This window comes from Syngnathus scovelli, chromosome 6 (genome assembly GCF_024217435.2).
Source record: "Syngnathus scovelli strain Florida chromosome 6, RoL_Ssco_1.2, whole genome shotgun sequence".
Lineage (NCBI taxonomy): Eukaryota > Metazoa > Chordata > Actinopteri > Syngnathiformes > Syngnathidae > Syngnathus > Syngnathus scovelli.
Window position 1 is genome coordinate 8,391,278 of NC_090852.1, and position 18,723 is coordinate 8,410,000.

An 18,723-nucleotide genomic window follows, 5' to 3' on the forward strand; every position below is an offset into this window, starting at 1 on the left:
GGACACCCTGAACTGGTTGCCAGCCAATCGCAGGGCACACAGAGACAGACAACCAATCGCACTCACACTCACACCTAGGGACAATTTGGAGTCTTCAATCGGCCTACCAAGCATGTTTTTGGAATGTGGGAGGAAACCGGAGTGCCCGGAGAAAACCCACGCGGGCCCGGGGAGAACATGCAAACTCCACACAGGGAGGGCCGGAGGTGGAATCGAACCCGCACCCTCCTAACTGTGAGGCGGACGTGCTACCCAGTGCGCCACCGAGCCGCCCCTGACATTTTGTAAGTAGGTGAAAATAAAAAAACATGCCATAAATAAAAAAACAAGTTAAATGCATGTTTTCGTCGACATGTCTTAAGAGTGTGTGTACGCCAGGAAGGGTTTGACATTATTATTCCTCGCATGGAGCAGTCGCTGCTAAATCTACATGTTTTACACTTGAGCTGTCAAGCCTTTACTGCAATGAAGATACTGCTCAGATGTTGCCTTATTATCTTCTAGGCTCAGCTTGCACACAACTTAAGGCCTCCAGCAGTGACTGGCAAAGTAGAAAAGTCACTTTTTTAAGTCACTTCTATCACCGGACAATTATAATATTTATGAGAAGAAACCTATGAAAATGTGCAGTTTTATTCTTTGGATGCTAGATTTAAATCCCTGCACATAAAAAAATTACATATGAAACACATTGACAAAGAAAAGCAGTCAAGCATTTTTCAGTGTAATTGAACAACACAATGACATAAATGGATATGAGGCTCCTGTTCAAACTGCTGACAGGAGCAGAAGAACACACCTCACACTGAACAGGGGATTAAGGCACTCTGTCTGTGTGTTTTCATTTTCTGTAACTTGCTATAAGTCTTTGCAAACAGTAATCCATCTCAAAATGACTGACTGGTGATATTTTTTTTAGCCATGTGTCTGTGCTGTGAAGTGTCCTCTTCTCTATTCGACATGTTGTCCTGTTATAGCAACTGAATAGGAGAGAAGAAACTCAGGAAAGTAAAAAAACAAACAAAAAAAAAAAGCCACACGAAAGAATTGTTCCAAATACATTACTAGCGGTTTCAAAATTTATGTTGAAGAAGATAGACCTGGGACTGGTGATAGGATATCCTTTCCTTCCACTCAAGAATTCCGTTTCATCAAAAGCGGTCATGAGCCTGAGGTATGGTAACCCATAAGTGATTATAAACAAAACACAGAAAATGCTCCAGGGCAACAGCATAACAGAGAAAGTGGAGGCTGTGCCAACATTAAACTGTAATGTCAAATAGGGCCTCAAAGTATCATCCTCTGGACTGCAAGTGGCCCCCGGCCACAGGTTTAAAACCCTTCTCGTAGAATCTGTGGACCTGACTGTTAAAACCACCCTGAATTAATAGCGAGTAATTACAGCCATATTCGAAAATGTATAGTACAGTACATGACGAGTGGCGAGTGGTGATGAGGAAGTGGCCTCGTGATTGACATGATTGAGATGACGCTGGCTGAAGTAGTATAAATTGTTGATGGCACTTGCCGGTTGCCTGAAATAAAACAAGTTGACAAGTTTATGTAAGGGTTGTTTGGTTCTGCAGGATTAGGAATTGCGACAGCTAATGATGCCGTGATAGGCAGTCTACTAGTTGTTGTTGATTCTAATTTTGTCTCTGATTGGACACCTTATGGATGACAATGTTGGCACACACCGAGGTAGTATTTTTATAAGTACAGAGACACCATAAGGACAAAAGCACTGAGACACTAGAAAGAGACTTTGACTTCAGACTGCATTTTGCATAATTTCAAAGGCACATTCTAGATTATTATTTCTACAACACTGGCTAAAGTTTTCCCAAGTGAGAAAGAAAGTCAATTTTTCCCCTAATGTAGTGAAATACAAGCATGTATATCATACCCCACTAATCTTGTGTAAGTGGCAATCAACCACTAAAATCACTGCAGCCCCTTGGAGAGCCCTTCTTCAAATCTTCCACTGAAATTGAGCTTGAATCCAAGGCGCCACGTTCAGACACTTTAGTTTACTAGTAATACAGGAGCGAGCGTTCATTCGCTTGTCATTAGATGACCGAGGTATTACCCAGGGGGTGCTTTGCATCACGTTGAATGAATGTGACTAATGAAGATGGTTTGACAGCACACATGGGCAGAGATATATTTGTAGCTGACTCCCTTGAGTGTCTGTGGGATTGTTCACTGTCCCCATCACCGACAGAGGCAGCCCGCTTGTTAACATCTGTGTAAAAGCGTGTTTGAATTAACAAATACATGTTGCTGGGCTTCACTTCTGCCCGTATTTAGCTGTGAGCGCTATGTTGTTCATGTTTCTATGTTGTTCATGTTTCTATGTTGTTTGTACGTTGAACTGTATATTATTTATTGTGCTTATCTAAAAGCATGTATTTCAAAATATTTACATTTAATTTAAAAAAACATTTTTTTCAAAAATGTATTAAAAGCACATATTTCAAAATATTTACAATTAATTAAAACATATTTTATAATATATTTTATAATATAAAAAAATATTGAAAAAACAAATTCTATCAAGAAACATAATGTAACATAATGTGGGCCATGAACTAGCCTGTTAACTAAGTCTGAATTATATTATATTCAAGTTTTATTTACTTGAAGAATGCTTGTGTTTTTACCACCTGGAAGTGCCTACAAGGTGTACAAAGTGTGTATCTTTTTATGTATGCATAAGGTCCCTTTCTTTTACAGTGTTTTCCAAAGCTTCTGCTTCTTCTTCTTCTTCTTCTTCTGCTTCTTCTTCCGGCAATGGCGGTGGCAAGACAAACAAGCCTCAATCATGCAGCAAAGCGAAAGTCAATATATTTCTCAATGGATGTGAGTGAGATGCCCAGGGCCTATAAAAATAATGGAGTGTGTAACATTATTCGCGGTGCCACAAATGGAAATAGCCTAGAGGGAGAAATAGCTCGCGTAAGACAGCTTCGCTCATCTGTGGGGCGATGGGGGGAAGGGGGGGGGGGGGGGGTTCACTGCAAACACTTAACCGTTGGGAGACCTGCAGCCAAAATTAGATGATTACAAAAGCCTCATTACTATGCTCTTCTGTGCCGCACGCATCCCCGCCGCCACGACTGTGTACAGGATGGCTTTTTGCAGCAAACCGATGGGAAAACCCAAAATAATCCCATGTAAATTCGCCCAAAAACATCTTCGTGCATTCTCTGATTCTACTGTAAGACTGGAAATGCATGACAATCCTAAATTAACATCCGGGGAAGTTGTTTCTTCCAAATGCTCTTCACCCCTGCACCTAATTGTACTGCGTCTACGCTTGAGTTCCGGCTAATTCCACAGCGTTTAATTTATTTCTTAAAATATTCATTACTCATTATGAACCCCCTAAAGGGGAATTCTTCTTTTGTTGTATTATATTTTTTGTTACATAGTTACAGATGGATTGTAGGGGTAAGGCTGGAGGAAAGTAATGTCTTCCCAACATTTATCAAGCCAAAATATGTTGTCGACAGTTTTACGTTATATTTAGATGAAGTGTTTTTTTTTTGTTGGCAAAAGGGTGTTTTGTAAAATATTATAACAACATCAGGGGTGCTAAATAATTATGACGCCTAATGTCAATGGAGAATTTTGGCATGTGTAGCATGTGGTCGTACAAGATTTTGAATTACAGTGGTTGGCCACTCATTTGCTGAACACCACACACTGCGTGACAGTTGCTCTGGGTTTTGTGCTTGACGTTTGGTGTGCAGAGGCCTAATGAGGGCAAACATTACAGAAAATGGATAGATCCTTTATAAGTCCACTTTGTATCATGTGAGCCCCCCTTAGTTCTTCAACCCCAAACCCACAGACCCCTTCCTCCCCCTGACCCATCTAATCCTTAATTAACATGTCTAATTAGGCCCCGACAGCAGAGGTCAATCAAGTAATTACAAAACGAGGGATGAAAGGAACACGGAAGCAGTGAGAGCGTGACCTGGCAGCATTAGAACCTTGCCATCTGCATGCACGTGTTTTCGTGTGTGTGTGTGCTCAGCCTGAGTGCTTGTAGGCATGTGCAACCTTCACATGCCGTTCACATGATAAAAGACTGGTAATCCAGCCAGCCAGACTTGCCTCTCTCTATTGATCTAAGGCCAAAGAGCTGGCATGCACACGTATGACTTCATCATGTATGTGTGTGTGTGGTGTCATGGGATCAATAGATGTGCAAGGAGCTTATATTTTACAGCCTCATCGATATCGACAAGCAGTGTTTTAATCAGTGGCGTGCATCTGGCCTAGAAGCTGTCTGCCCCTGAGATCTGCCCCCTTTGGAACGCCTTCAATATTGCTTTTACACTATCTGTCGTGAAGCAACTGCACCATATCCAATACCTTCGACCATCCTACTTTTTACACGTTATATTAAGTAGTAGATTTAAAGACATGGCACATCATGTGACAAAAGTAATTCAACGAATTAACAATAAAAAAAAACAAACAGTGGACGTCGACCATGCATAGAAGCAGTAAAGTAGAAGCAAACAGGAACAGTCATATTGGCCATCAATGTTTTTTTTTCCATGTCTTCCATCCAGTGGCAGGCAGTCATATTTATTGAACGTGAACCGTGGATCAAAGTGATTTTTGTAACGTTAATACATACTGAGCACATCTGAGCGCAGACAAGACAGCCAATGAGTAAACGCACCTTCATTATTCCACGATAGTAATTCGAACCAACGGCATATCAAACGCTAATGTATCTAATTAAGATGTTAGTTCAGAGGTCGTGAGTGTTCATTCTGAATTTTAATGTGGTCACGTGTTTGTCTGTCAAATTCTGTATGTCTCTTTTTTCCTATTTGCTGCCATTTTACTGAGATCCTTTTACGTCCCCCCCCCCCGCCGAGCAATTCGTTTGGGGAGATTAATAGAAGCGAGTCTTGTCACAAATCATACACTGTGCATTTCTCTATTAATCCTGTGAACCATTGCTTGTGCCTACTGTAACATTTTCTCTGCTTCCGAGCCTTTTCGTAAACGTCAGAAGAGCATGTGACAAACGTACGTATTTACCCCTAAATTATGACCAGTCAAACCAGTCACAGGGGTCGGAGTGGGGCGTGGACCTTGTTTGTTCGTTTCCGCATGGAATTTTTAAATATTCACTGGGCAGATTGGGGGCGGCTCGGTGGTGCACTGGGTAGCACGTCCGCCTCACAGTTAGGAGGGTGCGGGTTCGATTCCACCTCCGGCCCTCCCTGTGTGGAGTTTGCATGTTCTCCCCGGGCCCGCGTGGGTTTTCTCCGGGCACTCCGGTTTCCTCCCACATTCCAAAAACATGCTTGGTAGGCCGATTGAAGACTCCAAATTGTCCCTAGGTGTGAGTGTGAGTGCGATTGGTTGTCTATCTCTGTGCGCCCTGCGATTGGCTGGCAACCAGTTCAGGGTGTCCCCCGCCTACTGCCCGATGACGGCTGGGATAGGCTCCAGCACGCCCGCGACCCCCGTGGGGACTAAGCGGTTCAGAAAATGGATGGATGGATGGATGGGCAGATTGGATCTTAAAATGATGAACAATCCACCTTAGTCCCAGATGGCCTAGTAACAGATAAACAAACATCAAATTGTATTTTTTTAACTATATATCGTAGAACATTATGGAATGAACAGGAGGCTACAAATAGCCCACGGGCCACAGTTTGGACACCACATTTGTTATTCTAGTAGAATGTGTGTAGCGGACATCCCAGAAGAGAACTCATATCGTGGAGCAGAATTAGACATGCGCGTTGTTGTTGTTCATGCAGAGCTGCGGGAGCACCGCGCAGGGGGTGGTGGGTGAGGGAGGAAGGGGTGTTCGCGGGGGGTTCATCTAAAAGTGTCACCCGCTGCCAAAGATAACACCCCATTGAAATTCATGGAGGCTGAGTTAGTCATGAATATAACAATGAGGGGATGAGAAACCCATGCGTGCCCAGGCGCACACAAACACAATAGGATCTCTCACACACACCGGAGCAAACACCTACTTCGCACCCGGGTGGCTTGGGATGTAAATGTATTAAGGAGTGTGTGTTTGTGTACGTGCGCGCTTGTGTGACGTGGGGTGTGGTGTGGAAGCAAAACGGGGATCACCGCTCCTTTTCAAAGCCCAACAAGAGAGGCATGTGATGAAACGTGGCAGGATGAAGGGAATAAAGGCATGAATGCATGAAAGTTAATAAAGTACAAACATTTTGTTACTATATTGTCCTCTCCGTTCAGCAAGTAGGACACACATGGGCATAGTTTAGGGGTCCTTTAAATCGGTATATTTAAGTGTCGTATAGGTCAGATGATCAAGAAAATGATGGTTATGTTTATAATGAGATGTTTCTGTTATGCTCTATTAGTGGACACTGTGGAAGCATGTTCATATACCGTAATTTCAGGACTATGAGCTGCACCTGAATATAAGACGCACCATCTGAAATTAGGGAAGAATCCTGTTTTGTTCATATAGAAGATGCGCAGGACTATAAGCCACAGGTGTTTTAGTGTTCAATATCCATAAGAGAATATACACAAATCATGCAATATCACAAAAATCATGAAAACTCCGTAGATAGACTGCATCTGACGATAAGCTGCAGGATTCAAAGCGTGTGCCTTATAATCGGTAAAATTCGTAAATTTGTGAAATATGGTAAAAATGTTATGAATAAAATGATACATTTCAAACAGTACAATTTGATGCACATAGCAAGTGGGTAAGTGTGTATTAAGGGGATTTTTGGGAAAATCTTTTGGGAAAAAGTGAAGTGTGGAGAGTTCAAAGGAATGGTAGATTAGAAGTTCAAGCGACTTAAATTTACTTGTTTGCATCGGACTGGTCACAGCCCAGCATAATTGTCACCTGTACTATAGTTTGATTATGCGAGTCGTTAGAGTAAGGTGATTCAAAAAATTACTATAACACTTTCCTTTTTTTTTTACATACCGTAATTTCCGGACTATAAACCGCACCGAACTATAAGCCACACCAGCTAAAATTCAGGGATATTTTTGTTTTTTTCTTACATAAGCCGCACCGGACTATAAGCCGCACGTGCACATGAGTTTTTTTACAAAGAAACACAGTACACAGAAAGCCGTAAAAATCCATAAATACACCACGCCGCCATTTAAGCCTCAGGGTTCAAAGTAACGTTCTGAATAAAATGCATTAAAAGTTCACATTCATTACAACTTGTTTTTGGTGAGCAAAATGTCAGAAGAATTTAATTTAAATGCTGATTGATTGGGTTTTAATACAATGCAGATGGTCCAAACAGCGCCACTGCTTTGTGTAATCTCTGAGTCACATCGCAGAGTAAGAGACAGGGTTTAGAGCCCTTTGACGCAGGTCACCTAGTGTGCATTCCTACTAAAGCTCATAATAGCCACAAGCAACACAGCCAGAATAAGCAGCAGCCATAGTAGTGTTTTAAAATAGTATTTTTGTTGTTTTTTTTTCTTCAAGATACCGCACAAAAGTGTTCCACAGCCTTTTTACGAGTGTATAAAAGTGATCAAATCTTCACAAAAATCACAAAAAAAATCTTACATAAGCCGCACCTGACTATAAGCCGCAGGGTTCAAAATTTTGGAAAAAAGTCGCGGCTTATAGTCCGGAAATTACGGTACTTATTATGCTGTGCTAGATCGGACTGGTTAACTTCTGTTACTTGCATTTAACAAAGGTTTCACGATGCCAACGTCTTGGATCATTCCGAATATAATTGATCTCAATGGGGAAATGTTGCTTTGAACGTTTTTTTTTTTTTTCTGGCAAGCAATCTTACAGCATGTGATGAAAGGAAGTGCTGATATCCCGTGATATCCCTTTAGATGTAAATTTTGCGGCTAAACGATGACCTGACACGACCGGCCCGCTTTGAACCAGCCCAAGTGATTGATGGCTAGGGGGATGCATTCCGGGCATTTGTCTGCGCAAAAGTGTGGACTTTAGTGTGTCAGATCAATACGACCATTTGTTCTTTGTGGTTGGATGTGTTTCTGTTCTCATTTATTAGGCCAAGGTAATAACTGCATAAGTTTCCTATGCATAGCAGAGGCAGAAGACCTAAATAACATGACCTGATGCAGACAACTATAATGTGTATGATGATATTTAGTAAAGTTGATAAATTGTTAGGCTCACCAACAGGTGGATTTTTTTTCTTAAACGTCATATAAATGCTAATGAATGATAACATTTGTATTGGCCAGATTTTTCAGCTCAGACAAAAAAAATAAAATAAATATGTGCGAGGGAAAATAGACATTTTTGAAATCAGTATCAAAAATATGTTTAGGGAGACTTAAAGATTTTGACGGGTGTAATGAGAGATACAATTTCATAAAAACTTGCCAGCAAGGAGACAATTCTGTATAATACCAAATACCATCATTTTTTGCTTTATTGTCAAATTTTTGCCTTATTGAAAATAACTTGAGAACAAATGTATCACCTCTCTTTGACCCTCGAACTGTCTGAAATGTGGCATGAAAGTCCATCTCTTCCTTGCACCGGAGGAGCCATTCGGCATTATGTCGCCTCAAGATTAAAAGTCTGAGAAATACTCAGTATGAGGTAACTTATTTTTTTTTGGAAGTTCCTGAAAAGTAGCAATTCCGGAAATCCAAGGATGTATGACTCCCCTCATGTTAAGGCTTGTAGTTGCTGCTTGGTCGCACGCAATTAAAAGTGTACGGCTGCTGGTAAGCTTCAGAAGTGGAGTGGTGCTTGTGCATAATGGACGAGTTCCCCCCATCAACCCCCTTCTCAGTAGCAAACAATACATTATACTAGCTCCGGAATTACATAACAGCTTTATTACATTAATGAAATACAAGAGCGATCCTAGCATAGTGCAATTATACGAAGAAGTCATTGGTAGCGTTTTGGTTTTACTGATCTTATAATTGGACTCGTTCGTGTTCTAAGATACAACTCATTAAATCAACATTTTGCGTCGGCAGTCGTACACACCTCAGGCTTTTCAGCGGATTCAGGCAGCATTTGCAGTATATTGGTCTTCATTAATAAAAAAAAAAATAGCATATTTCTATTATACAGAGCCTAACAAATGTATTAAATTAGGACCCAATCCAAAATGTATGCCTTAAATCAAGTACAGCGGGGATTACCGAAACAATTAATAAAAGGTTTATCATTAATCTAATACGTTGATGCTGTAGTATCCTTTTTTTCTTGTGCTACATTAATTTACAAATGATTTAAAAAAAATAGAAAAAAACTAAAGTGTGTGATAATTTTGGGATTAAAATGTGAAATTACGAGAAAATTATAGAGATTAATTTTGAGTATGAAGAGTTCAAACTCACTTGTTGATCCTCACTCCAAATTGGTCAAGTCAAGAGCTCAACAGAGAAAATAAGAGTTCTCATTAAAACATCCCATGACTGAATATTTTATATGGGCTGTGGTGTCATAGTAAAGCATTGTAACTAATGTTCTCAAAACAGAGTTCATTGGATTTCAGTAGAAAATTATAGAAAAACGGAACTAGAAAGTGTTAGAATAGGCCAGCAACACAAGGAAATATAATATACTGTACATACACTAACTCTCCCTTTTCTTAAGTAGAAAAAGCCAAAGACAAAGCAAACGCCACAGCAAGTAAGACCTCAAGGACGTTCAACTCCCGAAGTCCCTCCACTCAAATCTAACAACTTCCCTCTAAATGGGAAAACCCATTAAGTGGAGAACCTACAAAGGTGAAGTGGAGTTACAGTACACAAGCAATCAATCCAGAGAGTAGGAGTAGAAGAAAAAAAAACACACACACTATATTGAGCACGACGGATGGAGTCGGGCGGGTTTCAAGCTGGCAGTTTTCTCTCACTTCTTTCAGTTGTGTTTCGGGGAGACAAATAGACTGTAGCATAGAGGACACATCCTCTCTACGGTGAAGAAATGCTAAGCTGGCCCGGATTTTTCGTCCACTTAGCACACCACGGACAAAGCAGGACACAGTCGGACATGTTAGAAGTCAGAGCGAAGAGGTGTCATTACTTTTTTAGATTGAACAAAATAATTTCTTGTTTTTGTCCTCCCATTTTCCATGACCTGAACTCAAAGATCAAAGACATTTTCCATGTATGGAAAACTGCGATCTTGTATGTGATTTCAATTCAATTGGCTGCATGTGGGTTGTAATCGCTTGTTATGTACATAACGATAGTGAGTCTACAGAAAATTGAACATTCCCCAGGTAGGCTTCTGGAAAGCATCGAGTAAGAAGCAAAAGGTCCATGCCGGGAACTAACTGTTTGCAGCAAACCTTTATGACAATCTTTTGAATTACAGATGGGCCATTATTGTTTGTGTTTGTTTCCTTTCACGTATAATCATTAGAGTAAACACAATTGCAGAACATATTATGGCTTCATTCATGCAGACGATTGCATATTATATATGGACTCCCTCGTGGTACAGCTGCTCTAAGATATGCTTTTCTTGCTTTTGCATAGGATAATTGCTGCACTTAGTGCTGGTGATATATGCAACGGCATTTACCATGTATTACCTTTTATTACATCTGAACGTGTGCTGTTTCCCTCCCAAAAGTATTGGAAGAGTGAGGTGCACCTTGAACTTATTTCTGAGCAGATAAACACTGTTTCTCCATCCCTCCATCTCCACTTTTCTCCATGTCTTCTTCCCCCTGCTCCCTCCTTCCCTCCCTCCCTCCATCCATCCATCCATGGCAGAAAATATCCAAGACATTCCACTCTAGCAGGTGCTCATGCACTCTCTCAATGATTCTTCTGTGATTCTCTGTCATTGTCTTGAAATCAGCCATCGAAACTGTCCACTTGATGACCCCCTTGAGTTTGGGAAAGAGGGAGAAAATTACAGTGAGCCACGTCAGGTGAGTGGAGAGTTTGCTCCAGCGCAATAATATTCTTCTCAACCAAGACAGTGTGAGCAGGCGCTTTCTGATGGTGATAAAAGATTAAATGTTTTGTCTCAGTAACTCTTTATGTCCTAATTTCCATCTGCATAAAATAATCAAATGTAGCACATAAGGTTGGCAGACATGAAATCGTTTCTCATTGATTTATCGTGGTTGCAATCTGCAATGTTTACATTCATGTTTGTGCCTGTAGAGCTCCACTCTTTTGTTGTTTTAATCACGCCCCACCCTCGGCTGTGTCACCATGTATATCCTCTAATCGGGTCATCAAAGTTAATGTAGTGTTAGTCACGCAAAAGCATAACAAGTTCATCACAATTAGCGTTCCAGAAGGCAGACACCATAGTCACCATGGAAAACGCTTGCCTTGACATCTATTGTGGGGTTCTTTGTTGTTGTCTGTTATTTTATTTGTGCCGGGCTCTGAGAGAATCTGGTGCTGCGTGAGGGCCACTATAAAAGCTCGCACACTGCAACAAATTAGTCCAGAGAGCCAAACGCCCACGGGAGAGCAGTACTGTGAGGATGGATGAAATGAAAGGGAGCGCTTGCAACTCAGTCACTATCTGGTCGCAGGCTTTTAAATGGGAGGCTGGACTTAAGTGTGACACGTGCAATAACTAATTATGCGCAGCATGCTCAGGCGGGTAGTGCAAAACAGCCTGAAAGCACCTGATAAAGAAACTCAGGCCATGAACATGTGAAATAAAAAAAACATATAGTGGAACCTCTAAAGTCAATGAGGTAAACAATTTGGAAAAGCGTTTTTGATTAAACATGGGGTTTACTCTGTTTAATGTTTTTTTGGCGATGGTGAGGCCAGCGACAGTGGGAACACGATTGTCATTTTCGAGTATCAATCATCAACCTTTTAAAGGTTATGCTACAGAATTGCTATTAGATTCGGGTCTGGGCTTCGATTAGCACACAGCAAACCCTTCATTTTAAGCAATTCAAAATTCTCGATTTATGAATTAGGAAGGTGGTTTGTCAAGTAAATACATCTCAGCTGATGCCTTAAATTCCATTGAGAGCATTCTGAGGTGTGATATGAGCTAATACTGTATGTGGCGCAGCCCATTTGGGCATATTGGGAGTCATCCATGTCTGTTAGCTGCAAAACAGTTTGACTTCATGAATCAGATCTGTTTTGCTAGTTTTCCCTCCCGCCAGGCTTTGATGATGCGCTGTTGCTGCGGAGCGAACAGCTCCGAAGGGGCTTTGGCACGAGGGACATGTCTCCTGCCGCAAGTAACCCTAGAGCGGGGGCATCCTCGTGGGGCCGTAAAAAAAAAAATAAAAAAATCCTGCAGTGTGCTGGTTGTAAAGATGGAGCTGCTTGACCTTGCCACACTGACATCACAGGATTTGATTATGTGCATATTTGATTATGGTGGAGGGAGAATTTGAAAAGGATAGAGTATTATTTGTTGCATGTGCATTCAAGTCTGCCACAATGACAAACATCCTTGAGTGTATTGAGCCATAAAATGATGTGGTGGCCCTGATTTGGCTCACAGGCCTCGAGTGTGACAACTGTGCCTTCATCGGTGAGCCTTAGTAACTAAAGCTGACTGCAATGAATCAGCTGCTGAAGAGGAGATTAAAATGGTGGTGCAACATTGTTGGGAGGGATCCCGGATTTACGGCAGAGTAACACAGTGATTACATACAAGTCAGGCTAAATGGACACGTGTGGGTACGTATGCTGTTGGAAATGCTGCATTGATCCGTTTGCCATGACAATCACGTTCACGTTTACAGTGAAGGTCAAATGCCTGAATGGCCTTTTTTGTTTTGCTTTTTTTTTTTTCTCAATAGATTGAAACATCCTGAGCAATAACGACAAAAGGCTTTTTCTTGGAAAGCTTCGACAAAACTTTCGGTGTCGCCTGAAGGCCTCGTGGCACAATATCAGCAACTTAACGTCTCTCACTGTGCTTAGCAAGGGTTGAGAGATGATAGTTTGACTCCAACTTCTGTCTCATCGCACACACTGATTACCCTGCTTGCAGCGAATGCCATCTAATTAGCATCTGTGGTAATTAGCCGAGACGTTAAAAGCCTTATAATCAACTTTTCTCATTCACTCATTGGACTCCCCGGGGCCGTCAGGTCTGTCGGCGTGCGCTTTCTTTCTCCCCACCAGGCAAACATGCATTATACATGCTGCGTTACACGGCTTACTTTTGTCGGATGCTGACACACAGTCGATCCCAAATTGACTTTACAAATCCAAAGCAATTCCACCTTGACTGATTTTGGAGCATCTTGCTCTGAAGGTGTAGCGGAGACAAGACAAAAACTTATTTAGGATTCCGAGGTAGTGGTGGGGGTGGGGGGGGGTGGGGGGGGGGGGGGGGGAATTGTTGTCAGGTGATGAATTGGTTTACATTGGGTACTGTAGGGTAAGAAAAAAAACGTAACATTTATTTTTTGTGCAAACACCATATGTGGCATAAACCTTTGTTTCAGATTAAGTCAGATTAAAACCAAAACCACATAGGTCAATTTTACATCTGTAAGGGGAAATCTTGAAGTCCCTCTTAAATGATATGTAGACCATGAGCTATGCTTGTGCTGTATTTAAAGGATATGGATATTTGGCCAGATATTGAGTTTGCTGTAACCATTTCTAACAGTCCCCATCTACAAAAATACCTATGAAAGAAAAATTCACCCATGTGCGCAGTTAGTACAAGACCCCCCCCCCCCCCCAACTTGGGTGAACGTAAAGCATTTCAAGCACTGTCAAACATCCGAGATTTCATTTTAAACCATCAGAATGCTGAAATATTTCCCAGAAGCCGTGACTCGCCTAATAGCACGAAAGAGTGTGTGCCAAATTACACTTAGCTGAACAAAATGCAGCTATGGTTAAGGTAATTGCAGCTCAGTCTGAAATCTGACCTCCTGTGAGCTGTTCCATCCCCCAAAGCACTGACTAATGGCTCAAAATTTAACCATAACATAAAACAACTTCATTTAATTAATTTCTCCCAATTACTTTACACGTTATAAAATTCAACTCATTTATTATCTTTATTGGATATTTACACCAATATATGTTTCTGTTTTGGGGATTTGGTCAGCCTGTATTTTAGGGGTGTAGCTATGAGAATTGTTGAATTTCTGATTTTAATTGGCTTGTTTTAGTTAGCACATCCCTAACAGAAAGTACTCTGAATAAAGTATACAAACATTGAGCCAAATAAGGTTAGCTCTGATTTGCACATGAGAGGATTCAGGTTTTCCTCACCGTGAAACAAATGAGGCGCCGCACGGATTCTATTCAGGCAATTACTTAACAGTCGGTGGGCGTAGGTGAGAAGTTGCTAACCCTCACTTAGGATGCTGCCAAACCGCGTGTGTGTGTTTGTCCGTGCACGCCTGCGTGTGTATTAGCATGTATTCATCCTCCACTAATCATCATCACAACACAAACACCAACTTGTGCTCCATGCTGTGGCGAATCACACGGTTCACACAAGCTGCTGTCACACACGCTAAACGGGGAATAAAAGCGCAAATGTGATATTGCTATGTTGGTGGTCAAGTGTGGGTGTACGAGAAAAAGATTGAAGGAAACAAAGTATCTCACATAAATGAGCACATTCCTTAACATAAAGATTTGCGTTACATTTTTTCATGGGACAACACTGTGGGATGAGTAAATTAACTGTTCCATCAAAATAACCCAACACAAAGCCCACTGCTGGCAACAAATGTGACTAGACCCTCATGAGAAAATGTAAATTTTGCTTTCATTATTTTAAACAAATTAACAGACTTGAAATGTCTTAAAGTAAATGTAAACACATAAATACCCCAAGGCTCCAAAACTATAGTACACTAAAAGGGTCCTATTTCCCCCGCTACTGGCTTTTGTTATACGACAATGGGCATAGCTATGGTTTGTAGTTACTACATAACCAAGAAGCCAAATAACAGCTTTTAATTGGTTTAGCTAATTTAAAAAAACAACAACATTACTTATGTTTTGGATTTGACATGATTGTGCTTAATGAATGTCATTAGTGCAGTTAGAAAATGGAGAATTTTCACCCACCCAAGTCACCTGAATGTTGTAAGTCACTCGAATGTTGTACAGAGGTTGAGATCAACCGGAGTCAAGTTCCCTGTGTGGCATCCACAAACTTGGTCAATAAAGCTGATTCCGATTCTGATCCATCCATCCGTCTGTCCATCCATCCATCCATCCATCCATCCATCCATCCATCCATCCATCCATCCATCCATCCATCCATCCATCCATCCATCCATCCATCCATCCATCCATCCATCCATCCATCCATCCATCCATCCATCCATCCATCCATCCATCCATCCATCCATCCATTTTCAACACCGCTTATCCGGTTGAGGGCCACGGGTATGCTGGAGAATATCTCAGATGACATTGTGTGAGAGGACCTTTAAATACAAATTTATAGAAACAGTTATTTTGTATTTCACAAAGGACAAAAACTGCAAAAGGAAAAAAAGTGTATCCTAGTTGACACTGCGCGAGATGAATTTGAAATACATATTTGTAGAAATAGGTGCTTTGTATTTCAAAGAGGAAAAAAAAAACTTGGTTCTTATATTGCTGGTCATTAGGCAGGTACTCTACGGAACAAACTAGTTGAAATTTAAAAGCGATTCAAAAGTTATTTTTACATTATACATATATTCTTTTCAAACTTTTTCTTGCCGTTAAGAAAAAAAGTGAATATCTACTGACCTCCTTTACAAATGATTTGCTTTTAACTTCTTTCATCCAACTTTATAAATTGCAGTTTTTCATGTGAATATGCTGAAGCACGCTGCGGTGTGAATGAAGCCCTCTCTGAGATTAATTTCCTCCCCTCAGTCTGCCAAGTGACCGTCCCTGAATATTACAATGCGCCGACTCGAGGATAAACGTACTGTATCAAGAATTAATGACATGCTGCACGTAATTGCATTCATTCCACTCACTCTATCTGTCCCCTTGTTCAACCTAGCTCAAATTGATTTATCGGTGGCCACGCACATCCGCGCGCCAGTGGGGGAGGAGGAGGAGGTTGCCCGGTTACTGACGGAGCTTGTCTCTTATTTAACTTAGGAAATAAATTGATGGTGGACGGGAACAATATCAAAACGCTGCAAGGCAATCGATTCATTAAAACGCACACACAAATGCTCACGCGATGCACGCACACACACACAAACACACACATAAACACACACATACCCGCACGCACACGCACACACACATAAACACACACACACACATGCACACACACACACACACGCGCACACACACACACACACACACACACACACACACACACACACACACACACACACACACACACACACACACACACACACACACACAGCAGAGCCAAACAGCCACTTTACCACAAGGTGATGATGACGACGCTCCATCAATGCCGCCGATGTACCAGAGCTGAGCGCAAGCGCACTAAAACGCGCCATTTCAAATGACATCCTGTCCGAGTGAATGTATGGCCCTTTAATGGAGGTGATTACCTCCCGCGTGTTGCTCTCCATTTGTCCCTTTTTGGCTCTCTGCTCTCTTTGGCACGAAATAGCTGCGCTGAAGTGTTGACGGTAAGCACAGTGACCTTGAGAAGTCATTGAGGGGGCGAGATGGAGGATGAAGGAAAAGGCACGCATCACTGCAGAGTGAGATTGTCTGATGCCGTTTGAAAGACTTTACATGTTCTCGCTATAAAACAAACATCACGCCTCTGCCAAAGAGAAATGTGGAGCAGCATCAAATGGATCACAACTACTTATGGGTTATTCATCAAAAGAAAATACGAGAAATGTAAGACATTGAATTGAAATGATGTCCGTGACATGGTTTTCCATGAGAACGTTCACAAATTATTAGACACCTTGCTTCCCCATTTATCCACTGATTCCAACCATTCTACTACTACTACTACTAATGGATCAAATGTAACTGGTGCCTTTGTGTAACAAAATCAGTGTGCTTCATAATAGATACTTTTGTTCCTTCCAAATGTGCACACACAAGAAACAGTTTATACTTGCACTCTCAGGGGTTGATATCAAGGTGTCGTGCTCTCAGGGCATTGAAAGAGCAGTCGGTGGGTGGAGGAGAGAAACCGCAAAGCCTCTTGAGACATTTGCAAAACAGTTCTCTGGGTTTTTGATGCTCAAGGCCAAATGGGTTGGCAAATCGTCTCAAAATGACATCACAAGTGAGATGTTCACATCATTTGGCCAGGTGAAGGCATTACGAGAGACATGAAAGATTTGTCCGAATTGGAATTTGACCCAAATTGATGGTGGCATACGAGACCTTAGTGAGCATCGAAAGCAGTGCTGTGCAAACTTTTGTTCTCTAGGGCCACATTTGATTTTTGAAACTGTTAGATTGGCCAGATCATACAGTAGGTATAGGGGGGAATAAATAAAAATTCAACTAAAAAATGCTAAAATTGGGTCCGATTGTCGCCATGTTTGTACCCATTTAAGTGCACGTTTGGTCGCAAATGTCAAAACAAGCATGTCTTTGCATTAATCTTACATGGAAGTGAAAACAACAATACAACAACATCAATGCGTGAAGATGTCAGTTACAAATGTCTATAAAAGCCCAGCGGGCCTTCCCCAGAGACCTGCTTCACTCCGTGTGCGCTCGATGAAGCTCCCCAACGGAATCGACTGGTCAGGAGGTTGGCGCTTGTATGCACGAGGATGAGTGGGTGTGGGGGAGGGGGGATTACTCCACTGTGCACGGCATTTAATTACCGTGGTGACCGACAAGTCCTCAGAGACGACTGGGATGACTTATCCAGGTGCTGGGGGGCACACAGTGCTACACCACTGCAAACTATGACCAAAGGTTTTGGCACACTTCCACAATTCACTGAGCTTAAAACAAAAACTGCATTGAGGTAAAATATTAGAATGTGTATTTATTGGATCTCACTAAATTGTGCATCCAAATGTACTGAATATGGTGACTGTTAACTGTATTTTGCTTTTGAGAAGTAATCTATTTTGGGGGTTTTCAGAGGTAATAAGGAACATATTTTTTCATTGTCAGTTGTGTTTTCTATTCGTTTTTTGTGCTAAATTAAAAACTGCAAATTAAATTGTGCATCCAATTGTACTTGATATGTTTTTTCAGCTGTAATACTTTTTGTGCACATGATTATTATTATTATTATTATTATTATTATTATTATTATTATACTGCCAAATGTAGTAGAAATTATGTATATTTGTTATGCTGCATTGTTGCCATATATTTATTTTGTGATTTATAATCCATGTTAACTGAACCACATGTTCTACTATTTATATTGGCTCAAATCACACATTGCAACTTCAATTGAGTTTCCAATGAGCATTTGCCCAAACTTTCCTAACCCCAATGCCTTCTTTTATCCACAGACAAATACCACATGCTGTTTTGTAATTGTCCTGTTTGTCCCCTCTCTGTGTCCGCCTCGGCTTCGACAGCAGTAGAATGATGGATGTATTACCAATGCTCATGTGTGTGTGTGTGTGTGTGTGTGTGTGTGTGCGTGCGTGCGTGTTTAAACGACCTATTGTGCCCCCTTATGGCGTGTGCGCCATAAGGGCCACTCGATGTGATCTGGCGCATCTGCTATCAAGACAGGTAGTTTCTCCACCTGGGGGGGGATTTCTCATTGTGCCTTTGTCTCGCTGTCTCCTCCAATCTGTCTAACACACGCGCACAAAAGCACACAATCAG